Source organism: Stegodyphus dumicola, chromosome 6, assembly GCF_044657685.1.
Source record: "Stegodyphus dumicola isolate Sdum_Otavi_A_Nest chromosome 6, ASM4465768v1".
Classification (NCBI taxonomy): Eukaryota; Metazoa; Arthropoda; class Arachnida; order Araneae; family Eresidae; genus Stegodyphus; species Stegodyphus dumicola.
In genome coordinates, this window is record NC_140773.1 from 61,249,158 (window position 1) to 61,261,730 (window position 12,573).

Consider the following 12,573-nt stretch of genomic DNA (forward strand, 5'->3'; position numbering starts at 1 on the left):
AAGTTATGCTTTATAAAATTATAAGTATGCAATATTTACAATTAAACAGAAAATGAGAGGTGTATGAAAAAATTACAAGAAAAAAGGGAATTTTAAATTTTTTGACAGGATGAAATTTAAAATGCTTATCAGTCATGGTTAATAAAACTTAGCTAAATATTAAATATATGTATCAAATTTATTGAGAATAAAAATTGAAGCTAACAGAATGATAATAATAAATTAAAAAATTTATTTACATGCATACAATTTTATGTTAAATATACAGAAAATTTTCATACGAGAATACAAGAATAAAGAATTGTTTTATTAAAGAGTCTTGAAATAACTGTAGCTTTTTCTTTCACTTTTAAATTCAATAACTCTTAAAATTATAGTGATATTTATAAAAGCATAATAAAAATAATTTGATTAAACATTCCTTTTACATATTAGGCCAACTAATATTACATATTACAGCTCGTGAAATATTTCTGGTATGGAAAAAAGGATCCTTCTAAAAAATTTTCTTTACATATATATAACTAAAAATGTATCAGTTCATTTTTTCTATAATTATGTTTTATGAAAATATTCTTAAACTATTGAAAAGAATGAAATTTCCTTCATTTTCAAATGATTATGAAATGGATTTTAATGTAATGCTGATAAAGAAGATATTTTTAACATTAAAACAGAAAAATCTAAAATAGCTAAAACATATACAGCTTGGATAAAAATTTGCGAGGAAAAAATTATAAATATTAATGAAAATAAAATTTTCATAGCACATAATTTTAGCATTTTAGTAAAAAATTATAAAAATTGCATCATTATACTTTACATACAGCCACTTTACTGAGATATTTATTTCAATATTAAATATATAAATTTCATGTTTCATTTCCTATTTATCTATTTCACTATCTTCTAATTTGACAAATTTTGTCTCAAATCTCAGATAATGCATTAATTCTAGATTCAGCAGCAATTACTTTCACAAAACATATATGAAATTAACAAGATGCTATTAATTTTGCACGAAGGCTTTCCATATAAAATTAACTTCTCAGATTTTCTACATTTATATAGTTCTATATAAAAAGAGCATCTATTTTGGAACATAATGACCAATATGAAGTAATAATACATAATTTATAATTTTAATAGTCACAGCATACTGAGATATTACATTTGGCTCATTGTAGAACCATAGCCTGCATACCCAGCAATGCAATCATTACCATCCAATGATACAATCATTTTGCTTATCATATGATAAGCTTGCTTTAAATTGATTTCATTAAAGGGTACAACAGAATACCTGCCATAGCTTTTCAGTTTATTGCCATATAACTTTATCGCACTAAGCACAGCAACTGAAAAATTGGTCACAAGATTTGTGGCTTAATTGTCTGATTTTCCGAGATTTAGGTATTAAGTTTTTATTTTGACTGACATTCCTCTTTGGAATGTCACTGAGTTTGCTTGATGCAGCCACTTGCCCTGAAGATGGTTAGCTTGGCTGTTCACAGCTTTAATGAAGCTTGCCGCAGGGTGGTGAATTCTACTGCATAACTAAGCAAATAGCTCCTTCACATTTACAAGTCTGCTGCTTCTGCACACCTAATCAGCTGGAAGGGATAAAAATTATAAACATAAATAATTACAAAATCGATTCACAATAAATTTTATATTTTAGTTAATTTATTTATTGAATAAAATAAATGTGAAAGTAATTAAAAAGCAGCACTGAATTAAAATATTAGTAATACTCATAGTGTAACAACGCTGATACTGCAAATGCTAAATTAAACGAGTATTGGGACTTTAAAGCATTAGAAATGAGTGAGTGTTGCATACAAAGGTTAGCATTTTGGATGCATAAATTCATGTCACACATAGAGAAAATTATGAAAACTTCCATGCAGCCAGTCTATTTGGCAGGATACACAAGTAATAAACATGTTTAATAATGAAACATAATAAAAATATTAATAATTAATGAGGGAAAATTTATAGTTTTGTTCTTTTTATTTAAGTTAATATTTCTATTGTGAAAACTATCTAACTTAATACACTATTCACTTTCTCTTTGCCAGTACTAAACATTAATTCTGAATTATAATAAATTTTCTAACTGCTCTGTTATTCATTCACAATAGTAATGGCTTGAGTTAATTTCTTCTGCGTTTATTTCATTTATAACCTCCCAAAGTTTTCAACTACATTTTATCCTATAGTTCTAATCTGAGGTAATGTGCTGCAAATATCAAGTGTTAAACTGTCATAATAATAATACTATAGACAACTGAAGTTAACAAGCACATATTGTAAAGCTTCAATCATATGCAGAAGTGATTTATATGCAAGTACAGTCAAAAGTCGTTAATCCGGACTCGTCGGGACTTCGGCGATTCCGGATTATAGATCATCAGTTTAAATCTGGTTAAGATGGCATGCAGAAATTACAAAATTAAAAATATGAAACCATAATTTATGAAATAAGGAACAATTATGATCTAAAGGGTATCAAAATTTACAAAAAGAAAAAGCTTAATATTTATTTGTTTACTTTATTAAACATTTATTTCAATGTAAGTTGCTTCGTTTCATGTGATAATACTTTCTCTTTAATTCTATTAAACAGACATAATTTCTCGTTTAGTTACAAAGTTCCACTGTTCAAGTCCTATAATTGCTGTGTTGAGAATACCGACTAATTTGTCAATGGAAATGTTTTCGTTTTCAATAACCTCTGGGTCACTTTCTTCACTATCGGAAGCGAATTATAATGACGAGGAACTTGATTTAAATCATATCAAAGACGGAGTACATAGACATGAAATACTATACTTAGTAAGGAATTATAAGCCAAATAAAATAAAAACATCTGCCCTGAAGATAAGGATAGTGCTGACAGATCAACTTCCAATCCGCGGCGTGAAATTGATAAACAGATTTCGGATTTCAGAACATACTTTCGCTTTGTAGATATAAATTACATATTAGTAAATATATATCGGAAATTCTATTTGACATAATCGAAAGTTCAAGCTTACTTTTATGAAATTGTTCTAAAAATCTGCAAAAAATAATAAGCCAGATCCAATTTGAAGATTAAGGAGCAACGCAATGTGCAACATTAACTGAATCAGATAATTTTAGCTTAGCTTATACCTCCGTTATGCATTAAACGCGCATGTGCACAAACATATTCGCAGCCGTAAAGGTCTTACGCGCACTCTTAAACGCCTGTGCGCATGCGTGCAGAAAGTTTGTAGCTTTGAGGTCCGGATTATGGGTGTCCGAATTAACGACTTTTGACTGTATATCTTTATCATTTGGCCAATTTGAATTCAACAAAATAATCTAATTTTCATAACTTTTTCAATTTTTATTGTCTGCAGATAATCAAAACCATTTTTAAAGAGGGACTACTGCACATTATTGTTAAGAAATATATCACATTGACATTCTTCAGCTTTATTACTTTTTAACTTTAACAAATTAATATTTAAGTACTAAAAATTAAATATAACACAGTTATAGCTCTGAAGCTATGTGACAGATGCGACGAGCGAAAGCTCTGAAGTCAAGATTCCAATCAGTCTGGGTCGTATTTATTTTGCATATAAAACAATACATGTGAATTCTAGTTAAATAGAACCAATGACTAAAAAGCACTTGTTTTAAAAAATACATAATAAAAATGTATTTTTCATATTACATATCAATACAAAATAGCATATTAAAATAAAGTCGTAGCTGCCCGGATGGTATAGTGATTAGGGAAGCCTGAGTACAATACTGAGGGACCCGGGTTCTAATAACGAACAAGGCATGGATGTAAATTATCTGTCCCTTCATAGGAGGCAAAGGTGGCCTGCCTATTAGGTGCCTCCATAATAGATCACCATATCTGATTTTAGGAGTGGCCAATGCCGGCATAGGCAAGCATCCACCATTGGAAACAAAAAGTACATGTGCAAGAAATGGAGTTATTCTGATGCTAATGGTTTCATAAAATTAATTATTCTTTTCTGATAACTCGATTCATAATTATAATGTGGGGAAAAAAGAAGAAATATAGAATATCAAATCCCATTTACTTTCCTGAACCAAAGTATGAAAGTAACAGCACAGTGTATAAAAATGTTGAACAACTGCATCGTCTGTTAACACAGTTATAACTGAAGTACTGTTTTGAAGAAGGGTATGGAGTTTTATGGCAATTAGCATATACTTTGATGCTTCTTATTTCATTAAAGCTAATTCTTATATATAGGCATAGTAATATTTTGTTCATCAGCATTTTATGAATTATTGACAATTTCAAAACAACAAGTATAAATATGCAAAATAAAATAAGGAGCTGTACGACTTAAAGCTCATATAAATTGGAATACCTTATGTTGGAGCATTGCTGAACTCATACTTAAAACAGAATAAAATGATAAATGAAAATCAAAACACTACTATATATGCACTGTATGTTACTTCCTTATTAAAGCAGACAGTCTGGATATATTTAAAAGTTACAAGTTACAAATTTGGTGATTCAATCAGCTTATTTTGTTATGGTGTCTTTATTAAACAATAATCAAATGTCACCTATGGATATTCTAATATATTTTAAGAACATTAGGCTTAAATAAAAAGTTAAACTTTACCTTTCTGGATTTTGGAAAGCCTAACAGATTTCAGTTCACAAAAGTCCCATTTATTGCTATTACAGGCCACACATCGAGCAAAAGCTTTCATTGAAGGGCAGTTCAAACTGAAAAAAGAAATTAAATCACCATTTAAAATTTCATGATCAGGGTAACAATACAAAGGTTTAGCACTTGGCTTATAAATAATCCTGCTCTTTCAGAAAAATTTAATTGCCATGACAATAGATTTAGGTTGGTAACTTATTTCTGTAAAAAAATGTTATGTCCTTTCCAGGAAAAACATGAGCACACATATTTACCATATAACATATTCCTCGAAGTATAACACAATGGCTTCAAATCACATTAATTAGAAAGTTTGATTTCATTTCTACTTTAACCAGGTTGCCTTCATGGCCATATGACATACAATATATTCTTTAAAATAAAGACTAATGTAACAGATTCAAATAACAAATTTAAAAGTTTTGCCCCATAAGTGAAAACATAACTTTGTGAAATAAATCTTGCATCCAATTTAAGGCCATGAGAACTGATGTTTGACAAATACTAAAGAAAGTTTATTTATATTTTTGATGCATTAGACATGAACCTGATTTAATCAAAAAAACTTTAATATGGGGGATAGGTTGGAATAGCTTTAACTTCTTTGATAAGCTGAAGCATGTTTAGAACAAAATGTTTTAATGACAAGTAAATTTCCATCATTTGCAAATCATTATATTATTAGAAAATACATTTTAATGAGATACTAACAACTATGACATTTTATGCATAAAAAGAGTAAAAATTAAGCCAGTTATCATTTGGCTTTGTGGTGTCATCGAAGCTTTGCTTCTTCTCCCAGCATAAATTCTTTGGTGGTACACTACTATACTGTCAACAATATTGTTTTCATATTAGTTCCACAACAGTAAATTAACATGTTCCAGTTCAGAGTTTGAATGCATCTGAAATGTTTTGTGCACAGTTTGAATTTAAGAAAAATCTCTTTCCTTCAGACTTATATTTTCAGCTTAATATTCTAATGATTTACTTTTTTTGAAATCATATACTACAGCTATATCCATTTGACTTTGAAGGGAAGATTAATAATTTTTATCTTCTTATATCCTACCCATATATCTTTCTTTCTGAGTAGCTATGTGCAGAGTTAAAAAATGTATAGACATATAAAAATAATAAGGATAGCTTAATTATTTTTATTGAGAAAAATTAAACGTGCATAGCTATATATGTAAGAATACATAATTAAATTAGTCCAAATCATATTTAATGCATCTCCATATCTATTTTAATATTTTCATTTAATATGTATTTAAATGCACTAATCATTTTATCATTAGAATTCTAGTAAAAGTAAGAAAAAAGCTATAATAAATTAAATGCTGTTGTTGTTGGTATCATTTTAACTTTGCCCAGTTTGTCTTCATGGCAATAGCAATATTTATAACATATATAATACCTAAAAAAGGAACATTTTGTTATGTTAATAATAATAATTTGCTGCATTTTTTAACTCCCCAAACCCCATAAACGTTTTGCGAAAATATAAAAAACTTTATTTTCTTTTACCGTAATGTTCGAAAAATAAACCCCATAAACGTTTTGCGAAAATATGAACTAATAATGATTTGCGACTTTCAAACTTTATTTTCTCTTACCCTAATGTTCGAAAAGTAAACAGAAAATTTCCCTTTTCCTCCTTCAGGAAAATTCCCTGTGTGGGTTGCAACAATTATCAGGGTTACCATATTCTGGCGCACGTACGCTCACTTCCGATGTAAACAAATCCGCAATTTCGCCAAGTGCTGGTTATGGAAACATCCCCAGATTATGGAGAAAATGTATGACATCAGAAGGAAGGCAGCTAGGAATTTCTTCACAAATATGCAGAAACAGGTAGCATTCATCATTGTCACACAGCACAAAAATTTCAACAAACACTTTTAGATTAAACATTCGGTAACATAACATTAAATTACAGATTAGAAACTTATACATCAAACATTATTTTTTACACATTTCAAATAAGAACAAGTCGAATGACATCAGAAGGAAGGCAGCTAAGGATTTCTTCATAATTATACAGAAACAGCATTCATCATTGTCAAACTAATGATATTTAAAGGGCTAATCTTTGGAATATGGTAACAGGTAGTTTGGCGACATTTTGGTAATGCGATAAAGGTTACTAGCTAGGACTTTAGCAGTGTACATGGATAAAGTTAAGAGTGTGCGCAATGCCATGGATGTTTTTTTAAGTGAAAATAGATCAACGTGTACATGGTTACCGTGTATGTGCAGTTCTTTAAAACGCGGCAAGCATTTTCCGATTCTACACTTTCTCCCAATTTCGCACCTAATCTCCGTCATGATTAAGCACTTTTGTTCCATAAAAGTTCTAGCACAAGCGTAATTCGGCTAGCAGATTGTTGGAAAAAAATGCCGAGTTTAAAAAAAAGCCTTTACTTCGTGAAAACAAAATGGCGTCCAAACAAAAACTAGCAGGTTTCGCCAAGTTACCATAATCCAAAGATTAACCATTTAAAGAACAAATTTTTTACTTTACATTACAAAAGACATGCTCTAAAATTAAGAATCAGAAAAGTAATATTCGAAAATGTGATACAAAAACTATGCATGACATCAGACAGCTAAAGATTTCTTCACGTCCAAAGTATACAGCATTCATCATTGTCATACTACATGATAATTTTCAATAAAGATTTTTTTTAATTCATAATTTCAAAACATTAGACATCAAAGCTAAGGAATGCACGTTATATGCATAGTAAATTGTATTTACTTTTATGATAACTTCTACGATATCGTATAAAAAATTAATATTTAAAAAAAAAACTAAATAATTTTCATATCTAAAATTTCATTAATAAACTATGTTAAAATACTAAAATTTAATACAATCTATAATGCAGGAAATAAAATCTATTAGTGAATTTATATACAAATGTTCAAATCAACATTCATGCTTCCAAAATTTCTTTATTCTAAACTCTGCACAGGCAACCAAGAAAATAATTCATACTTTTTCTTTTCAGGATAAAGAGCAATTAAGTATGTATCATTTTCAAGCTAGAACACACGTTAGAAGTACAGTAATTCTTAAAAGAATAAAAACTATACTATAAGATAAATTCTAATATAAAAATTTATACAGATATTTCTTAATACCAAACAGTTGCAGTTTCCAAACCAACATGGAAAGAGAGCACCAACAGACAAGTGTCCGCACGTGGTTGAAAAGAAGAACTATTACGGATGCCAAATTCAAGTCATAAAAAAGTGACCAACAGTGACAGAAAAGAAATTGACACTGCTCTGCTAGATTTTTCGTGTTGGACCTAAAGATTCCTTTGCTGGATATAAGTGATGAAGAGTTCTCATTTAAATTTATTTACAGACAAGCTATCTACTTCACTGACTTTTATTATTTTTGCATGCATTTATTTTATATTTACTTATTTATTTATTTTTAATGTTTTCTTTCCTGTTATAAGATCAGGATAAAAATTCTGTAAGTCAAAGCACGTATTCTGATTTAAAATTTTAAGAAATTGTTAAACGAATGGAGAAAATAGCAGCTGTATTACTTCCGAAAATATGATCCTTTTATTTCTCAAACTGAATTAAAAAACTTTATTTCTATCATAAAAAAAAAAAAAAAAAAAAAAAAAAAAAAAATTCGAACAAACAAAGTCGAAATATAAGTTTAAAAATGCATTTAGAGTATAGCGTATAAAAGATTCCACTGAAATACCTCTGCATCTAAAATTGCACAAAAGTACATTTTCATGAAGCTAGACAACTGAACTCTTTGAGTAAGCCACATACGCTTATTCTTTCGTTAAACCGCCTACTTTCCTGAAATTACAGCTCTCCTAAGTAGGGAGGAGACAAGATATGTATCTAGTTGATCTAGTAGATATCTAGTTGGCCTTGGAGGAGGTCTCCTCGATCTGAGAAACTTTAAGGGTAAGAAAAAAGGAAATCGAATTTTTCTAATTAGAAAGTATATAATACAAAATAAATAAATAATTAATAAAAGGTATGTCTAAATTAACAATTTTGATAATTTTTAGAAATTCCCATTATTTACTGTCTCAAATTTTCAAATAATTATATACTGTCTCAGTTTCATTTCCTAAGCTTTGAGCCTGATACTTTGGGAATATTTAAACTTTCTAATAAAATATCTTATGTGGACACTGCATGACTTCGTTGTAATGCCTATTAAATTATACACATTTTTGGCTGCATTTCATTTAAACTTTTTTTTTTCTTTCGCCGGCGCTAGTGCGGACCTCACTCTCTTTTTTCCGCCTCCCACACTTCCTTCCACCCTACTCTTTCTCCTCCCACCCGATCCTTATGAGAAGTCGAGTAAAAAGATGTTTCTAAATCTTGACACTCGAGAATAAAATACGATCTGTGTGTGTGTGGATTGGATTATTTAATTATGGCAAAGCACACGAGGGCTATCTGCCTAAAGGGAGGGATGCCTTCGTGGAGGACTTTGTAAGGAAACTGGGTCGTATACACGTTACGCATGGGGAAAACCACGAAAACGCCCATGCAGCCAGCCAGTTCGCAGGATTCGAACCTCGGACCGAACAACCAGTGTTCAGCGTCTTTACCGCTCGGCCGTTGGTTGGCCCTTATTTTTTAGAATTTCATTAAAGATGTATTTCTCGTTCAATCAATTCATTTCTTACTTCGCAGCAGGGCAAAAATACATAAATTCACAAAACATCATCATTAAAAATTGGTAAAATGCAGAAAATCCTAAAACACCATGTACAGTTTAAAAAAATTTTTTTTCAAGTTTCTACACAAAAACAAGCAATTCGCCCCGCAGACAGGAAGTCAAAATTTATGGTGCACAAAGCTGAAAGTTAAGTTTGGATCCCACTGGATAAAGAACACTAAAATTATAGCAGCAACTCACTTAAGGTACAGTTTTACTAAGAGTTTCAAATGTGTAAAGGCCATTAAGCCTACCGCCACTTAAAGTTTTAATTCCTAGATAATCCTACAACTATAGCATTCAGATTAGCTAAAAGCATAAAAACCTTAACCGGAACATAAGAACAACATAATTCAATCACATTTGTGAGGCCGATGGGTATGGAAAAGGGAGGTGTACAGCTAGATGTCATATAAGTCCCATATACCAAATATGGACGTTGTACGGCTATTCTTTTTGGGTTATGAAACACACATTTATGTACACTGCGAGGAAAAAAAAAAAAGAGAGAGAGGACAGTTCTATATCTTCCGTTCTACCGGGCCGATTGACAAAACTCAAATTGCGTTTTTCATGTCCCAAAAGTGTAACTTAGGATATATATATTAGATTTATATATAGCATTGTTCTAACGTAGGTATTTTGACAAAAAATCGGACTTTTTCTGAAATTACATACCAGTTTTTTCCCATATTTCGATTCTTTGACTCAAAATATGCCTAGATATTAAATTTTGTAAAATTTGATGTGAAATTTACGGAGAAATTCAAAAATATATCTTGACGCAATTTTTTTTTAGTTTGCGCCAAGAATAATTCACTTGGCGAACTTCTTAATATATGGCAATCTATTTTCCTTACATGTCCATTATGCCGGGGCGAAGAAAAGGCACCCGTTTCCTACATTTTTACATTGTATATGAGCGAGGAAAATGTCACATCTTTCCTAGTTTCAAATAATTTTAACAAAGTGTCTAAAAAGTATTTGATGTTTTATCGCTTTCAACAAATATGCCACATTTCAAAACGCATCAATATCTAAATTCACGTATGTCTTCGGAAATCTTGAATAAAAAAACACAATAATGTAATTTTTGGCGGCATGCTTATAAATACGTCTACTTTAAGATGATGTTAAAAATTTCATAGATTATAATTCAAATGCTTTTTAAAAAATTATTAAAAATTATTTTAAAATACAAATTTTCAAAATAAATCATAAAAAAGGCTGAATTTTACTTGGAATGAATTTAAATTTTGAAATGTGAAAGGAAGAATCAAACAAGTTTAATAAAAAAAAAAAAAAGAGAGAATGATAGATATATATCAAACTCAATTACCATTCAGGAGCTAAAATTCTGAGACCTAATTTTTTAAAAACTTCGCGTGCGATTTTTGCAAAACTTGGTATTTTGGCGTAATTTGAGTCGTAGAATTGAAATATCAGGGGCGTAGCTAAAGGGGGGGCAAGGGGTGGCATCTGTCCCCGGGCGCAGAATCCAAGGGGCGCCAAACTGATGTTACGACATTTTAGAATTAAATGTTTTCCATCCTTGGCAAACAGTAGAGGGCGCGAAATCTTCAGTTGTCCCTGGGCGCTGAAAACCCTAGCTACGACTCTGTGAAATATGGAAAAAAATTGGTATGTTATATCAGAAAAAGTCCGATTTTGTGTCAAAATACCTATTTTAAAACATTGCTATATATAAATCTAATACACACCCTAAGTCGCGCTTTCGAGACATGGCAAACGCAAGTTGAATTTCGTCAATCGGCCCAGTAGACCAAGATTTTTTTCGCGCAGTGTACATACGTACGTATAGACGTCATGAAAAGAATCTCTTCTAAACCCATTTTCATCATCAAATTTACTTTCTGTTCGAGCACATCTCAAAGTGTCACCAAGTATACAAATTATCATCTTTTTCAAAAAAATGAAAAATCATCAAAACTTTGCTACTAGTTTCTTCGTTTAGTTGCTTGGTAATTTTGAACATATAATAAAATTTTCTTAGGTTATTGGTTTTAATTTATAACAAAGTCAAAAAAAATGCGTTTTATATTGAAAGTAAGTAATTTTTTACATTGCATGATTTATTTATATTGTTTTAATGTTGTTTTTTCGTAACTTATTCCACAGTGTATTGAATTTTGACAAACAGTTTAATGGAAACTAAATCAATGAAGTAGAAAAACATGGCCGAGAGACTGGTTTAAGATGCAGACTCTAAAATCCTCTGAAGGAATAATACATCATTTAAACAATTCAAAATAATTTTTATTTCTTGATCTTCATAAGTAATCATGTCATTTCATGCTTTCGAAACAAAATGAAAGCAATTTGCATTCCATAATTTAAACTATGTAATTGCATCACGACGAAAGAGACGTAACAAGTAAAGAGGAGCAAAGCAGAAGGGCGAAAAAGGATATTCTTCAAATTTCTTCTTTTGGGGTGATCCACTTAGCCAGTTTCCAAAATCCTTAAAAGATGCTACTTGTTCTTCAGAAAGACCATGCTGCATGGACCGAAACAAATTGTAATTGGTAGGAGTGATGTCTGGTGAATATGGCGGGTGGGATAAGACATCCCATCGAAGTCTCTTAAAGTTTTCTTTCACAGGGTTTGAAGTAAGTGGTTTGGCATTGTTATGAAACATAATTACTTTGTCATGTCTCTGAGCATACTGCAAGCGTTTGTCATTAACTGCGCCATTCAAACTGAGTAAATTGTAACTTTCAGTATTCACCATTTGACCTGCTGTAGTTCATGGTACACAACACCGACTTGATCCCACCAAATGCACAGCATAATCTTCTTGCCACGAATATCTGGTTTTGATGTTAATGTTGATGGTTCGCCTCGACGCGCCCCATGATTTAATGCAAATTGACTGTGGTACCCAGTTTCCCGATTTCGGAATCATCACTATTGCTTTAAACTCATACTAACAGTTGACGCATATTAAGCGTTTCAGAAAACTGTATAAGCGTCTGAGATCAGTCTTCTGCCAATAGTGCCTCTAACTGTCCATCATCAGACTTTTTCTGCTGACCAGGATGCATTTTGTCGCTCCGTTCTTTCTGAATTCTAAAAACCAATCTTTTCACGTTGTTTCCTACAACGCATGTTCTCCATTACGCTTCCGTT

General features: G+C 30.8%; 1 long non-coding RNA gene across 3 annotated transcripts; it reads right to left on the bottom strand.

Annotated features, from left to right (window-relative positions):
- Positions 1-209: 209 nt before the first annotated feature.
- On the bottom strand, positions 210-8,288 carry LOC146996754 (uncharacterized). Of its 3 annotated transcripts, XR_015041646.1 has the most exons (4): positions 7,851-8,288; positions 6,320-6,535; positions 4,653-4,759; positions 210-1,613 (listed from the first exon to the last, which is right to left on the bottom strand). It is a non-coding gene; the product is annotated as an uncharacterized LOC146996754 (long non-coding RNA). The 3 variants fall into 3 exon arrangements; XR_015041647.1 differs by lacking the exon at positions 6,320-6,535 and having other exon boundaries at positions 7,851-8,256; XR_015041645.1 differs by lacking the exon at positions 7,851-8,288 and having other exon boundaries at positions 6,320-7,842.
- Positions 8,289-12,573: the final 4,285 nt, after the last annotated feature.